The sequence below is a fragment of the Astatotilapia calliptera genome, chromosome 7 (assembly GCF_900246225.1).
Source record: "Astatotilapia calliptera chromosome 7, fAstCal1.2, whole genome shotgun sequence".
NCBI lineage: Eukaryota > Metazoa > Chordata > Actinopteri > Cichliformes > Cichlidae > Astatotilapia > Astatotilapia calliptera.
The window spans coordinates 5,164,393-5,180,337 of NC_039308.1; the positions used below are offsets into that span (position 1 = coordinate 5,164,393).

The 15,945-nt window shown below is 45.9% G+C and overlaps 4 pseudogenes; all 4 read left to right on the forward strand.

The window, feature by feature from the left end:
- Positions 1-229: 229 nt before the first annotated feature.
- LOC113025169 (E3 ubiquitin-protein ligase CBL pseudogene) lies at positions 230-4,749 on the forward strand (annotated as a pseudogene).
- Positions 4,750-4,751: 2 nt separating this feature from the next.
- Positions 4,752-5,421, forward strand: LOC113025174 (E3 ubiquitin-protein ligase CBL-like; annotated as a pseudogene).
- Positions 5,422-7,523: 2,102 nt separating this feature from the next.
- Positions 7,524-10,151, forward strand: LOC113025171 (E3 ubiquitin-protein ligase CBL pseudogene; annotated as a pseudogene).
- A 2-nt stretch (positions 10,152-10,153) lies between these two features.
- LOC113025173 (E3 ubiquitin-protein ligase CBL-like) lies at positions 10,154-11,685 on the forward strand (annotated as a pseudogene).
- The last annotated feature ends 4,260 nt before the right edge of the window (positions 11,686-15,945 follow it).

Consider the following 15,945-nt stretch of genomic DNA (forward strand, 5'->3'; position numbering starts at 1 on the left):
AACCCTTTTTTTCTTCATGAAAAAAACACATATACAAAACATACAATAAACCCCCGGGGGATAGATTTTAGTATTTTTTCCCTTAACCTGTCCAATGTTATTCTTTCCCCAGAGTGCACTCTTAGTTTATTTTTGTTGTTGGCGCGCTTTAGTTGGAGCTCTTAATAATAACAACAATACCTCAGAGTATCCGTGATGTCTCCACCTCCTCCGATGAATAACTCGCTCGTTGTGGTAGCAACCGTCTCCGCTCGCGGCAGCGAGCAACGAATCTCCGGTTCCTTAGATAGCAGCAAATCATCCACGGTTAGCGACTCTCTCCCGAGACAACTCTCAAACTCCGTCTCTTCGCTCCGGCGGAATCTCCGTTAGCCAGGACCGTGGCGTTAGCCTAGCTCCAGCTAGCCAACGTAGCCAAACGTGCCTCGTGCTTAGCCAAGCACAAAAGATACGGGAAGCCCGGCTCAAACGCTCCGAATGATTACCGGGAAGTCCGCAGACGGGTGATATGTTGTTGCCGAACAACTTTGGTGACATAAGCAGTCCCGAAGTCCGTGCTTCGTCTATGCCATTTTAGTAATCCTCCTTTTTCTCCTCTCTTCCTCCCGAGTCTCTTTCCCCCGGAAGTCATCTGCAAGTCATGACCTCTCGTGACGTAGCATATAAGACAAGTTACACCTCCTCTCTTTTAACAGACATTCACATTCCATGAAATTATGTTTTTTCACACACGATTTATGCATTTTAATACAAACATTTATATCACATATTTATACCACTCTTAACCTCACCATGAACAATTATTTTCTCTTTAACTTATTCTCATGAAAACAAAATAAATACCACTGATATTTATCAGAGTATTACACTCTCCCCCCACCAAAGAAAAGCATGCCCTCATGACTTTGTACCTTGAAAACATAAACCATTATGGCACAACAGGTGAGTAAAACACACAACTAAGCAAAGATGGATGTACCTATCCACTTATAAAAACAAGAGACATATTTCACTGTAGTGGCGGCTACCACACTGGGATGACCTGGTTCATTATAAGTTAACCTCAAAGGAGCCCTCTTTAACCTCTGAGGTCTGGTCTTAATGTCAAAGTCAGGATTAGTCTCAGAGTTAAATCCAGTATCTTCTTCTTGCGAAATAAGGTCTGCATTCAGTGTTTTCTCTTTCCCTGCCTCCTCAGGATTCTCGCAAGTATCAGGTGATTCGGCTTCGGTGATCTCAACAGACTCAGATTCATTTACACTGTCCGTCTCAGGTTCCTCTACACATTCCTGTGTTACTCCCAGCCCAACTGTTTTTGGTTGTTCAGCTACGTCGCTTAAGGAAATACCCAAATCCAGACTGAATGGTTCCAGAGTATCACTATCCATGTTGCACCTGAGAGGTTCAACAGTCAGATCACACCAAAGGCCAAAATCCTCATCTTCGGAGTCAGTGTACTCTTTCTCATCTTTATCACTGGGTGTGACTCCTTCCCTTTCAGAGTCTTTATCTGCCGTTCTCTGCGATAGTGTCTTTTCCTTTCCAGGCTTGTCTGTGCATTCTTTCTGTTTCCTCCATCGCAAGACTCTCCTTGTAGGGGTGAGATCCGTATGGGATGCAGAGTCTAGACATATCCTCTCCCCAAGAGGCAGAAAGTGATTTCGATGGAGGATCTTGATTGGTCCATCACCATCTTCAGGTTTCAACCGGAACACTGGTAGGTTCGGCATCTTGCTTTCCACAACATATGGTTTTGACGCCCAGCGATCGGCCAGTTTATGCTTCCCCTGTAACCCGAGGTTTCGTAGCAAGACTCTGTCTCCAGGTAACAACTGTGTGAACCTGATTCTTTTGTCATACCGCTGCTTATTGTTCTCATTCTGTTTGGCCGCGACGGACTCTGCTAGTTCATAGGCAGCCTTCAACTCCTTCCTCAGGTCAGAAACGTACTTGAGGTAAGTTTTCTGTGGTGTGCCATCACTAGAAGTCTCGAAACACAAATCCACAGGTAACCTAGCTTCACGCCCAAACATAAGGAAATAAGGAGAGAAACCTGTAGCTTCATTTGGAGTGCAATTATAAGCATGAACCAAATGAACGACGTGCTGACTCCATTTTTTCTTTCTGTTCGGTTCCAGGGTCCCCAACATGTCCAACAACGTCCTATTAAATCTCTCGGGTTGAGGGTCTCCTTGAGGATGATAGGGCGTCGTTCTTGACTTTTCAACTCCAAGCGAACTCAACACTTCATGAACAAGACGACTTTCAAAATCTCTGCCCTGATCACTGTGCATCCTCCGTGGCAGTCCGTAATGAACGAAATACTTCTCCAGCAACACCTTTGCAACCGTAGAGGCTCTCTGGTCTTTTGTTGGAAAAGCTTGAGCATAACGAGTGAAGTTTTCTCTCTGCATGAGTTTGATGTCGGATGCAGTAAGAGCACCCAGCACACTATTAAAACCACAGAGGACAAACCATTTCGGGAGAGGTCTCGTCGGTTGCCACCTGCTGACGTAGAGGCATTGAGACAGCATCTAGCGCAGCTAAAAACTGCTGGTGTTATTACAGAGTCACGCAGTCCTTATGCCTCACCCATTGTGGTCGTGAGAAAGAAGAATGGGAAAATAAGGATGTGTGTGGATTTTCGGACCCTAAACCGCCACACCACTCCCGACCAATACACGGTGCCAAGAATTGAAGATGCTTTGGCATGTCTCAGTGGAAGCAAGTGGTTCAGTGTGCTTGACCTTCGGAGTGGATACTATCAAGTGCCCATGGCAGACTCCGACAAGGAAAAGACAGCTTTCATTTGCCCGGCTGGATTCTTCCAATTTGAAAGAATGCCACAGGGAGTGACAGGGGCTCCCGCTACATTTCAGCGGGTAATGGAACAAACTGTTGGAGACATGAACTTGCTTGAGGTGTTGGTCTATCTCGACAATCTCATTGTGTTTGGAGCCACACTTGAGGAGCATGAGATCCGGTTGCTGAAGGTGCTTGACCGTCTAAAGGACGAAGGACTGAAGCTGTCACTGGATAAATGTCAGTTTTGTCAGGTTGTCAGCCACCCACCCCCAGAAGAGCCCCGGGCTAACCCCCTGTCACCAACCGAATTAATGGCCGGAAATCCGAGAAGGGGCGCCGGTCTCATCGGCTTGATGAAGGACGCCTTTCAGCCTCACCAGCAAGCTCTCCAGCCTCACCAGCCCGCAGTGGTTGACAAGAAAATGGTGGAAAAATGCTGGAAACTCATGGATAAGGTGGTGCATCTGTGCGAGAACCCCAAGGTGGCGTTGAAGAGCAATCTGCCCTACATCCCGGATCTTTTGCCGAATACCTACCAGCATTTACGCACCATTCTGTCCAGGTATGAGGGCAAAATAGAGATCCTCGGCGAGAACGAGTATTTCCGCGTGGTCATCGACAACTTGACGAACAAGACGAAGCAGACCATGAGTCTTTTTAAGGAGGCCAAGAAGAGGATGTACGAGGAGAACTCCCAGCCCAGGCAAAACCTTACCAAGCTATCTCTGATCTTCAGTCACATGCTAGCGGAGTTAAAAGCCATCTTCCCCAATGGCCTATTTCAGGGCGACAACTTCAGGATTACCAAAGCTGATGCTGCTGAATTCTGGAGAAGGTCATTCAGGGACAAGACCATAGTGCCATGGAGGACATTTCGGCAGGCTCTTCATGAGTTTCACCCTATTAGCTCAGGTCTGGAGGCCATGGCGCTCAAATCCACTATCGACCTCACCTGTAACGACTACATCTCCGTCTTCGAGTTTGACATCTTTACAAGGCTCTTTCAGCCATGGTCATCTCTTCTAAGGAACTGGAGCAGCCTGGCTGTTACACACCCTGGTTATATAGCCTTCTTAACCTATGATGAGATGAAGGCTCGACTGCACAGGTTCATCCGCATACCTGGCAGCTATATTTTCAGGCTGAGCTGCACTCGGCTGGGCCAGTGGGTAATTGGCTATGTGACAGATGATGGGAACATCCTGCAGACCATCCCGCATAACAAACCACTCTTCCAAGCACTCATTGATGGATACAGAGAGGGATTCTATCTTTTCCCAGATGGCCGTGTACGGAACCCAGACCTTACAGGGTTGTGTGAACCGTCTCCACAGGACCACATCAAAGTTACTCAGGAATCGGAGGGTCAGGGCTGCCCGTTTAGCCGATGTGAGATTAAAGGCACAGAGCCTATTGTAGTGGACCCCTTTCACCCGAAGGCCACTGGGGCTTCCTTTGCTGGTTTCCAGGGGTCGAGCAGAGCAGAAGCCGCAGGCAAGGAAGAGGAAAAGGATGATCGGCTGGAAGACCAGCAACTTGTCATGATCAGGCTGGCCTGCACCAAAGTGGAGCGCCCTCCGTCTCCAGTGTCTCAGCTGCCTCCGGTGCCTCTGCGACTGGACCTCTTACAGCAGAGGTCCTCCACCTCCCATAGTGCACTGAGTCAGGGAGCCACAGTCAAAATGGTAGCCACTCACAGGGACAAGCCTCTACCTCTGCCTCCAGCACTGAGAGAGCCTCCCCCTCCTCCCCCACCGGAGCGCCCCTCCCTGGTCGGCCAGGAATCCAGACTCGAAAGGAGACCCCTCCCCTCCACCCTGGACCAGCCAGCCTGGGCAGCAAACTACATGGTGCCACGCCCTGCAACGAAGGCCCCACCACAACAGGGCTATATGGCGCTGTCTTTAAGGGAAAAATATAGATCTTGAGTTGTTAGAAATACCGGCAGATCAACAAACATGCTCAGACCTTCCGGCAGTGAGGTGGGGGACAGAGACTCTGAGGACCCCCAGGATTACGAATCCATGTGTAACATCCAGGCCCAGGCCGGCTCGTCGGAGACGACGCAGAACTCTGAGCTACCATCCTCAGCATTCAGCTGTTCCGCAGGACAAAAAGGAGGAGGCCAGTGTGGAGGATGTTTACGAGTATGACTTTCCCAGACCAGTGGTCCCTCCTGCCCCCGCCAGAAGAGCCCTGTCAGATATCGGCGGCCCTTCTGCAGCCTTCAGCAATCTCAACATAGACTCTGCAGTAGATCCCAGTATGTTTGTAGCAGGCGGCGATCCCGGACGAGCCCCCAAAAATGTAACACTTTTACCACCGGCTCGTGTGACAAGACTCCCCCCTTATGCCCTCGGGTGCAGTCTTGACTCTACTTAAACATTCTGTGATAAAAGATACATCTCGAAAAATAAATATCAGTCTAAGGTTCATATGATTCTCGTGTCTACACAGACAAGCGGAGGCTAAGGAAATACACTTAACCGATTAAGGCTAATACATGTGAATACTCAAATGATAAGACACCATGCAATAAACCCAACACAGGATCTCAGGGTTAGAAAATGTATTAAACAATTGCAGGAAATTCACATCCAACCCTTTTTTTCTTCATGAAAAAACACATATACAAAACATACAATAAACCCCCGGGGGATAGATTTTAGTATTTTTTCCCTTAACCTGTCCAATGTTATTCTTTCCCCAGAGTGCACTCTTAGTTTATTTTTGTTGTTGGCGCGCTTTAGTTGGAGCTCTTAATAATAACAACAATACCTCAGAGTATCCGTGATGTCTCCACCTCCTCCGATGAATAACTCGCTCGTTGTGGTAGCAACCGTCTCCACTCGCGGCAGCGAGCAACGAATCTCCGGTTCCTTAGATAGCAGCAAATCATCCACGGTTAGCGACTCTCTCCCGAGACAACTCTCAAACTCCGTCTCTTCGCTCCGGCGGAATCTCCGTTAGCCAGGACCGTGGCGTTAGCCTAGCTCCAGCTAGCCAACGTAGCCAAACGTGCCTCGTGCTTAGCCAAGCACAAAAGATACGGGAAGCCCGGCTCAAACGCTCCGAATGATTACCGGGAAGTCCGCAGACGGGTGATATGTTGTTGCCGAACAACTTTGGTGACATAAGCAGTCCCGAAGTCCGTGCTTCGTCTATGCCATTTTAGTAATCCTCCTTTTTCTCCTCTCTTCCTCCCGAGTCTCTTTCCCCCGGAAGTCATCTGCAAGTCATGACCTCTCGTGACGTAGCATATAAGACAAGTTACACCTCCTCTCTTTTAACAGACATTCACATTCCATGAAATTATGTTTTTTCACACACGATTTATGCATTTTAATACAAACATTTATATCACATATTTATACCACTCTTAACCTCACCATGAACAATTATTTTCTCTTTAACTTATTCTCATGAAAACAAAATAAATACCACTGATATTTATCAGAGTATTACACTCTCCCCCCACCAAAGAAAAGCATGCCCTCATGACTTTGTACCTTGAAAACATAAACCATTATGGCACAACAGGTGAGTAAAACACACAACTAAGCAAAGATGGATGTACCTATCCACTTATAAAAACAAGAGACATATTTCACTGTAGTGGCGGCTACCACACTGGGATGACCTGGTTCATTATAAGTTAACCTCAAAGGAGCCCTCTTTAACCTCTGAGGTCTGGTCTTAATGTCAAAGTCAGGATTAGTCTCAGAGTTAAATCCAGTATCTTCTTCTTGCGAAATAAGGTCTGCATTCAGTGTTTTCTCTTTCCCTGCCTCCTCAGGATTCTCGCAAGTATCAGGTGATTCGGCTTCGGTGATCTCAACAGACTCAGATTCATTTACACTGTCCGTCTCAGGTTCCTCTACACATTCCTGTGTTACTCCCAGCCCAACTGTTTTTGGTTGTTCAGCTACGTCGCTTAAGGAAATACCCAAATCCAGACTGAATGGTTCCAGAGTATCACTATCCATGTTGCACCTGAGAGGTTCAACAGTCAGATCACACCAAAGGCCAAAATCCTCATCTTCGGAGTCAGTGTACTCTTTCTCATCTTTATCACTGGGTGTGACTCCTTCCCTTTCAGAGTCTTTATCTGCCGTTCTCTGCGATAGTGTCTTTTCCTTTCCAGGCTTGTCTGTGCATTCTTTCTGTTTCCTCCATCGCAAGACTCTCCTTGTAGGGGTGAGATCCGTATGGGATGCAGAGTCTAGACATATCCTCTCCCCAAGAGGCAGAAAGTGATTTCGATGGAGGATCTTGATTGGTCCATCACCATCTTCAGGTTTCAACCGGAACACTGGTAGGTTCGGCATCTTGCTTTCCACAACATATGGTTTTGACGCCCAGCGATCGGCCAGTTTATGCTTCCCCTGTAACCCGAGGTTTCGTAGCAAGACTCTGTCTCCAGGTAACAACTGTGTGAACCTGATTCTTTTGTCATACCGCTGCTTATTGTTCTCATTCTGTTTGGCCGCGACGGACTCTGCTAGTTCATAGGCAGCCTTCAACTCCTTCCTCAGGTCAGAAACGTACTTGAGGTAAGTTTTCTGTGGTGTGCCATCACTAGAAGTCTCGAAACACAAATCCACAGGTAACCTAGCTTCACGCCCAAACATAAGGAAATAAGGAGAGAAACCTGTAGCTTCATTTGGAGTGCAATTATAAGCATGAACCAAATGAACGACGTGCTGACTCCATTTTTCTTTCTGTTCGGTTCCAGGGTCCCCAACATGTCCAACAACGTCCTATTAAATCTCTCGGGTTGAGGGTCTCCTTGAGGATGATAGGGCGTCGTTCTTGACTTTTCAACTCCAAGCGAACTCAACACTTCATGAACAAGACGACTTTCAAAATCTCTGCCCTGATCACTGTGCATCCTCCGTGGCAGTCCGTAATGAACGAAATACTTCTCCAGCAACACCTTTGCAACCGTAGAGGCTCTCTGGTCTTTTGTTGGAAAAGCTTGAGCATAACGAGTGAAGTTTTCTCTCTGCATGAGTTTGATGTCGGATGCAGTAAGAGCACCCAGCACACTATTAAAACCACAGAGGACAAACCATTTCGGGAGAGGTCTCGTCGGTTGCCACCTGCTGACGTAGAGGCATTGAGACAGCATCTAGCGCAGCTAAAAACTGCTGGTGTTATTACAGAGTCACGCAGTCCTTATGCCTCACCCATTGTGGTCGTGAGAAAGAAGAATGGGAAAATAAGGATGTGTGTGGATTTTCGGACCCTAAACCGCCACACCACTCCCGACCAATACACGGTGCCAAGAATTGAAGATGCTTTGGCATGTCTCAGTGGAAGCAAGTGGTTCAGTGTGCTTGACCTTCGGAGTGGATACTATCAAGTGCCCATGGCAGACTCCGACAAGGAAAAGACAGCTTTCATTTGCCCGGCTGGATTCTTCCAATTTGAAAGAATGCCACAGGGAGTGACAGGGGCTCCCGCTACATTTCAGCGGGTAATGGAACAAACTGTTGGAGACATGAACTTGCTTGAGGTGTTGGTCTATCTCGACAATCTCATTGTGTTTGGAGCCACACTTGAGGAGCATGAGATCCGGTTGCTGAAGGTGCTTGACCGTCTAAAGGACGAAGGACTGAAGCTGTCACTGGATAAATGTCAGTTTTGTCAGGTTGTCAGCCACCCACCCCCAGAAGAGCCCCGGGCTAACCCCCTGTCACCAACCGAATTAATGGCCGGAAATCCGAGAAGGGGCGCCGGTCTCATCGGCTTGATGAAGGACGCCTTTCAGCCTCACCAGCAAGCTCTCCAGCCTCACCAGCCCGCAGTGGTTGACAAGAAAATGGTGGAAAAATGCTGGAAACTCATGGATAAGGTGGTGCATCTGTGCGAGAACCCCAAGGTGGCGTTGAAGAGCAATCTGCCCTACATCCCGGATCTTTTGCCGAATACCTACCAGCATTTACGCACCATTCTGTCCAGGTATGAGGGCAAAATAGAGATCCTCGGCGAGAACGAGTATTTCCGCGTGGTCATCGACAACTTGACGAACAAGACGAAGCAGACCATGAGTCTTTTTAAGGAGGCCAAGAAGAGGATGTACGAGGAGAACTCCCAGCCCAGGCAAAACCTTACCAAGCTATCTCTGATCTTCAGTCACATGCTAGCGGAGTTAAAAGCCATCTTCCCCAATGGCCTATTTCAGGGCGACAACTTCAGGATTACCAAAGCTGATGCTGCTGAATTCTGGAGAAGGTCATTCAGGGACAAGACCATAGTGCCATGGAGGACATTTCGGCAGGCTCTTCATGAGTTTCACCCTATTAGCTCAGGTCTGGAGGCCATGGCGCTCAAATCCACTATCGACCTCACCTGTAACGACTACATCTCCGTCTTCGAGTTTGACATCTTTACAAGGCTCTTTCAGCCATGGTCATCTCTTCTAAGGAACTGGAGCAGCCTGGCTGTTACACACCCTGGTTATATAGCCTTCTTAACCTATGATGAGATGAAGGCTCGACTGCACAGGTTCATCCGCATACCTGGCAGCTATATTTTCAGGCTGAGCTGCACTCGGCTGGGCCAGTGGGTAATTGGCTATGTGACAGATGATGGGAACATCCTGCAGACCATCCCGCATAACAAACCACTCTTCCAAGCACTCATTGATGGATACAGAGAGGGATTCTATCTTTTCCCAGATGGCCGTGTACGGAACCCAGACCTTACAGGGTTGTGTGAACCGTCTCCACAGGACCACATCAAAGTTACTCAGGAATCGGAGGGTCAGGGCTGCCCGTTTAGCCGATGTGAGATTAAAGGCACAGAGCCTATTGTAGTGGACCCCTTTCACCCGAAGGCCACTGGGGCTTCCTTTGCTGGTTTCCAGGGGTCGAGCAGAGCAGAAGCCGCAGGCAAGGAAGAGGAAAAGGATGATCGGCTGGAAGACCAGCAACTTGTCATGATCAGGCTGGCCTGCACCAAAGTGGAGCGCCCTCCGTCTCCAGTGTCTCAGCTGCCTCCGGTGCCTCTGCGACTGGACCTCTTACAGCAGAGGTCCTCCACCTCCCATAGTGCACTGAGTCAGGGAGCCACAGTCAAAATGGTAGCCACTCACAGGGACAAGCCTCTACCTCTGCCTCCAGCACTGAGAGAGCCTCCCCCTCCTCCCCCACCGGAGCGCCCCTCCCTGGTCGGCCAGGAATCCAGACTCGAAAGGAGACCCCTCCCCTCCACCCTGGACCAGCCAGCCTGGGCAGCAAACTACATGGTGCCACGCCCTGCAACGAAGGCCCCACCACAACAGGGCTATATGGCGCTGTCTTTAAGGGAAAAATATAGATCTTGAGTTGTTAGAAATACCGGCAGATCAACAAACATGCTCAGACCTTCCGGCAGTGAGGTGGGGGACAGAGACTCTGAGGACCCCCAGGATTACGAATCCATGTGTAACATCCAGGCCCAGGCCGGCTCGTCGGAGACGACGCAGAACTCTGAGCTACCATCCTCAGCATTCAGCTGTTCCGCAGGACAAAAAGGAGGAGGCCAGTGTGGAGGATGTTTACGAGTATGACTTTCCCAGACCAGTGGTCCCTCCTGCCCCCGCCAGAAGAGCCCTGTCAGATATCGGCGGCCCTTCTGCAGCCTTCAGCAATCTCAACATAGACTCTGCAGTAGATCCCAGTATGTTTGTAGCAGGCGGCGATCCCGGACGAGCCCCCAAAAATGTAACACTTTTACCACCGGCTCGTGTGACAAGACTCCCCCCTTATGCCCTCGGGTGCAGTCTTGACTCTACTTAAACATTCTGTGATAAAAGATACATCTCGAAAAATAAATATCAGTCTAAGGTTCATATGATTCTCGTGTCTACACAGACAAGCGGAGGCTAAGGAAATACACTTAACCGATTAAGGCTAATACATGTGAATACTCAAATGATAAGACACCATGCAATAAACCCAACACAGGATCTCAGGGTTAGAAAATGTATTAAACAATTGCAGGAAATTCACATCCAACCCTTTTTTTCTTCATGAAAAAAACACATATACAAAACATACAATAAACCCCCGGGGGATAGATTTTAGTATTTTTTCCCTTAACCTGTCCAATGTTATTCTTTCCCCAGAGTGCACTCTTAGTTTATTTTTGTTGTTGGCGCCCTTTAGTTGGAGCTCTTAATAATAACAACAATACCTCAGAGTATCCGTGATGTCTCCACCTCCTCCGATGAATAACTCGCTCGTTGTGGTAGCAACCGTCTCCACTCGCGGCAGCGAGCAACGAATCTCCGGTTCCTTAGATAGCAGCAAATCATCCACGGTTAGCGACTCTCTCCCGAGACAACTCTCAAACTCCGTCTCTTCGCTCCGGCGGAATCTCCGTTAGCCAGGACCGTGGCGTTAGCCTAGCTCCAGCTAGCCAACGTAGCCAAACGTGCCTCGTGCTTAGCCAAGCACAAAGGATACGGGAAGCCCGGCTCAAACGCTCCGAATGATTACCGGGAAGTCCGCAGACGGGTGATATGTTGTTGCCGAACAACTTTGGTGACATAAGCAGTCCCGAAGTCTGTGCTTCGTCTATGCCATTTTAGTAATCCTCCTTTTTCTCCTCTCTTCCTCCCGAGTCTCTTTCCCCCGGAAGTCATCTGCAAGTCATGACCTCTCGTGACGTAGCATATAAGACAAGTTACACCTCCTCTCTTTTAACAGACATTCACATTCCATGAAATTATGTTTTTTTAACATAACTGATTTTTTCACACACGATTTATGCATTTTAATACAAACATTTATATCACATATTTATACCACTCTTAACCTCACCATGAACAATTATTTTCTCTTTAACTTATTCTCATGAAAACAAAATAAATACCACTGATATTTATCAGAGTATTACATATGCTACGACTTCTGTTTTCTCTGGGGCAAGAGCTAAGCTAGAGCCAATAAAAACAGAAACAGGTGGCTGGAAATATTGTCTGATACTGTCCCCTGGTGACAGTTCATAGCTACAACATGAAGTCATGGCTCAGTAACACTGCGTAGAAATAGAAAGCTTCATCTTAACTCTATACACTACAGCATAGCCTAAGCAATAATGAGCAGAATTAAGTTCAGCGTATTGGTGCAGCCCTCCACAACAGTCCTAGTGTCTCATGTGGCCCCTTTGGAGAATGAATTGCCCACCCATGGAAGCCTCATCCTAGCATACACTTTCTCAGAAATGTAGCTTCATGCTACAGGGACACGTACCTCAGCAGATCTGATAGGTCTGTTTGGCAGCAATATACTGTGTTGGCACAGTAATACAGTTAACGATAAGATAATATCTCTATGAATCTAAAGTAATTGAGCTAAGAGTCAGCGCCACGTATAGCTCAATTCTGAAGTCATCGCTTCATCCTAGTTTTTAACTTCCAGTAAAAGTAACTCTTGTTCAAGATTTATTAGCTACAGTTCCAAGGGGGAATCACCATTTGATCCAAAAGTAATTAAGTGTATGAAGTCAGTAATTTAAAAAGATCTGAACATGATTTTCAAGCACATCTTGAACCCTGTCCCCTCATACATGAAACTGGCTCTATGATTACAGATTTTTGTCATAACAGAGAAAGAGTAAAAACTGCTACATATGATACTAAAGATATACCTGCTTTGATCCAATTGTTGTCCCGCCCTCTAACTTTAGCTCATCTACATGGGTTGCAAATTCAAATATAAAGCACTGTGTAATTGTATTCAAAAGAGAGATACCAGTGTAACACAAAAGAACAGAGAAACACCTGTTTTGTGCAATGACAGTGGCATAAAAATGGATTAGCAGCATCACCATGCCGAAATGTGAATACAACAACTGTGTGTTTGATATACACGTTCAGATATGTAAATAAGCGTGAAGTATACATATTGTTTAGTGATATCAAACAAGTAAATGGTTATATGTTTGTTAAAATAATCAGGGGTTTTAGGTCTGCTAGTTTTATTGCACATGCATGCATTTATGCTATATGTTTTGTATATGTTTACACTATAACACTATGTAATACAAAGAGAATCCAAATATTTAAGTTTAAAAAATCCCAAAAATCACAAGTACCTTAATACTTTGTGACCTTTTCTCATCTATCTATGTACTTTTCATTGAGCAGCACTCAGTTATTTGCGCGTCGGAATCAAGTCCAAACACAGCCGTGAACACTAGAGGGCGAAATGTTGCCTGCTTTGTGTTTGGCAGCACATAACACTCTTTCACACACATGCACCCACCAAACCACCCACACTGGGAAAATGCTAAGAGGCTGATCCCCACATGATCATACCGTGGACTGATGCTGATTTTTTTTCTTTCTTTGATTTCCACATTAAGAGCCCGTGTTTTTCCACAAATAAATGTGATATCTCCAAACCTCTCCACACATACACACCAGACTCCCATATGTTCTACTTAGATTTTGATTCTTTCATGAATATGGATATTGCAGATGTAAGCCTTTCTGTAAACTCTTGGCTTATATTGTGTAAAGTATGGAAAAAAATTTCAGATCCTTCTCTTTCGTTAGGACTGCTCATGCCCTGCTCTTGCATCTGGAGCCTGCTGCCTGTGATTCTGTACATTTAGCTTCTAATTTTTGTACTATAAGTATACAAGGTATATCTTTAATAATGTAGTCTATGAGTAATATTGGAGCTGGAACACTACTCTTTCAGTATTCATCCAGAATGAAACAAGTCTCTGTTAAACTAGTTTGTCCACCCAGCTAAACAAAAGCACAGTCTCTTGCTTCTGATGATCTACTATTATGTCCTTGTTAACTTAACATGGGGCCATTTTGTATTATTTCAGCGTAAGAGTGCTAGTTTAGCTCTGGGTTTCAGTAGATACAACTAAGCTAACCTGTTTTCTCTGCAGCGTGCAGGCAGAATAGGGAAGAATGAGCGTAGCTTTTGGATGTTCCCCAGGAAACTTTGACCTTCAAACACTTCATTTCCTGAATTCTGATGATATTTGTTTTCCTTGTGCACTGATTTGTGCCTTCTCTGCAATCATTTACAGTGCACATTTATTTATGTAAAAGAAAAACACAAAAATCAGGTAACACAGTGGCATATTTTACTGTTTCGTCCTCCTTTCTTGTTTCCTTGGTCGAAGTATAAAAGTCAAAGTGTATTCAGATGGCTACTCTGTCTGATATCAGCCCATTTTTGTACATTTTGTTTAGGGAAAAGTTGCGAAACTTGTTTGCATTTCTCTTTTACTTAAAATCTGTTTGATCAGATTCACCAAATTTTTATATTTAGAAATATAAAGCTATCTGATGATTGGTGTATTATTTAACAATGACCACATATGACAGAGGTTAGTGTCCAAATGTCTCAAGACATCCCTCTTTTTTTCATATTGTGCTTCCAAGGAGTAATTTTTTTAAGTGGTGCTGCGCAACAGTTCTCAAGTCTTTCTGCAGAGCTTTAAAAGTTTCAGAACACTGTCTGCTTTAAGAGGAGAAAAGAGGGAGAGAGATGAGAGTCCACAGTGTCACCAGCTCCAGCACACTGCACTCTGCATACATGACTAATGGAAAATCTCAATTTTACTGCACACACACAAGACTCTCAGCTTCATAGGAAATACACAGTATCTGTGTTGGTGTTGCAGTTCAGTCAGTTGTTAATGTGGAGGCCCCAGTGCTTGTACTCAAACATTACATCAGCATCCTGTGTCAGGATAGACACGGGTCATAGAGCTGTCCTCTTCCTGTTGAAGTCAGTCATCGTTTCTGTTCTTATTCACACACATAACCAGATGATTCCTTTCAGGCCACTCCACAAATTACCTACTAATGCTCTGTATTCTTTCTTATGCTCATCACTAATACTTCCAAGCACTCCAACACTTTGTCATATTATCTCGTTAGTTGGCATGACCAGGCGTTGTACTGAAAGTCTGAGGTTTACAGGGTGAACAGGAATGGAGACAGTACAGACTCCTGCACTGCACATCAGACAGACCACTGTCCAGTCCAGAGTATACACACAAGTCCTGGAGGATGAAGGAATTACTACCACTGAGTGGCCCTCAGACGCCTGTCCTAAATCCAACAGAACACTCTGGAACAATATGTTTCGTAGTATCCAACCCCACCAGGTCGCACCTCAGACTGTCCAAGAGTTCAGTGATGCTGGTCCAGATCTGGGAGAGGATCCCCAGGACATCATCTATCGTCTCATTAGAAGCATGCCCTGACATTGTCACACATGCATACAAACACCTGGGGGACATACAATCTATTGAGTACCATTTTTAGCTGCTACTATAAAATTTTGGCAAAATGGATTAGCCTGCCACATCATTTTTTCTCTTTGATTTCAGCCCTTTATAGGCTGATCATTTTCTTTTCCATCAAACGATGTGGTATCCTTTCATTCATATCACATTACCCAGTACATATCAGTATAGATATGCAGAATAATTTTTTTTTCTTTATCCAGTTGCGATCTGATGTGTTTTCAGAGCATTCTTTTAATTTTCTGAGCAGTGTACTTATAGACTGGTGTGAGTTTTGCATTTACATTAGGAATAAGAGGCTCGATGAAATCGACAGCCTACGACAGCATAATGTTACTTTTCCTCACTTTTAGAACAACTTCCATGGCTTTTTAATGGCCCTGCTTCCTTCCTCACTGGGCAGGGTGAGGAATTTCAAAGTACCTGCCTTTGTTAGGTGTGCCATGTGACCCAGAGTGGAGACATGTAACTACATGTAGCTAGTATAGTGTTTGCAGTCTGGGAACCACCCATCTACATGCCACTTTTTTTTTTTTATTATCTAATCCTTTTAAAACCATCCTATCCACCTCATCACTGGTTCAGTGAATGGGACCAATTAAACCCATTTCCAAAAATAGAAATATGATTGCACACTTTTGCCGTTTTTGTTGCAGCAGTACATCATATTTCAGTTTCTATCAAGGAACTAATTTTCCCAAGGGGCCAGATGAGAAATAGGACTGCTGTGGAGGGCCTCAGCAATGAGCTCATACAGTAAGGAGGATAACATTAATATGAGCTGAACTGGGCTCTGTGTTTTGATGCAGCCCTCCACAACAGTCCCAGTTTCTCACGAGGCCCCTTGGGGAAATTAACTGCCCACGC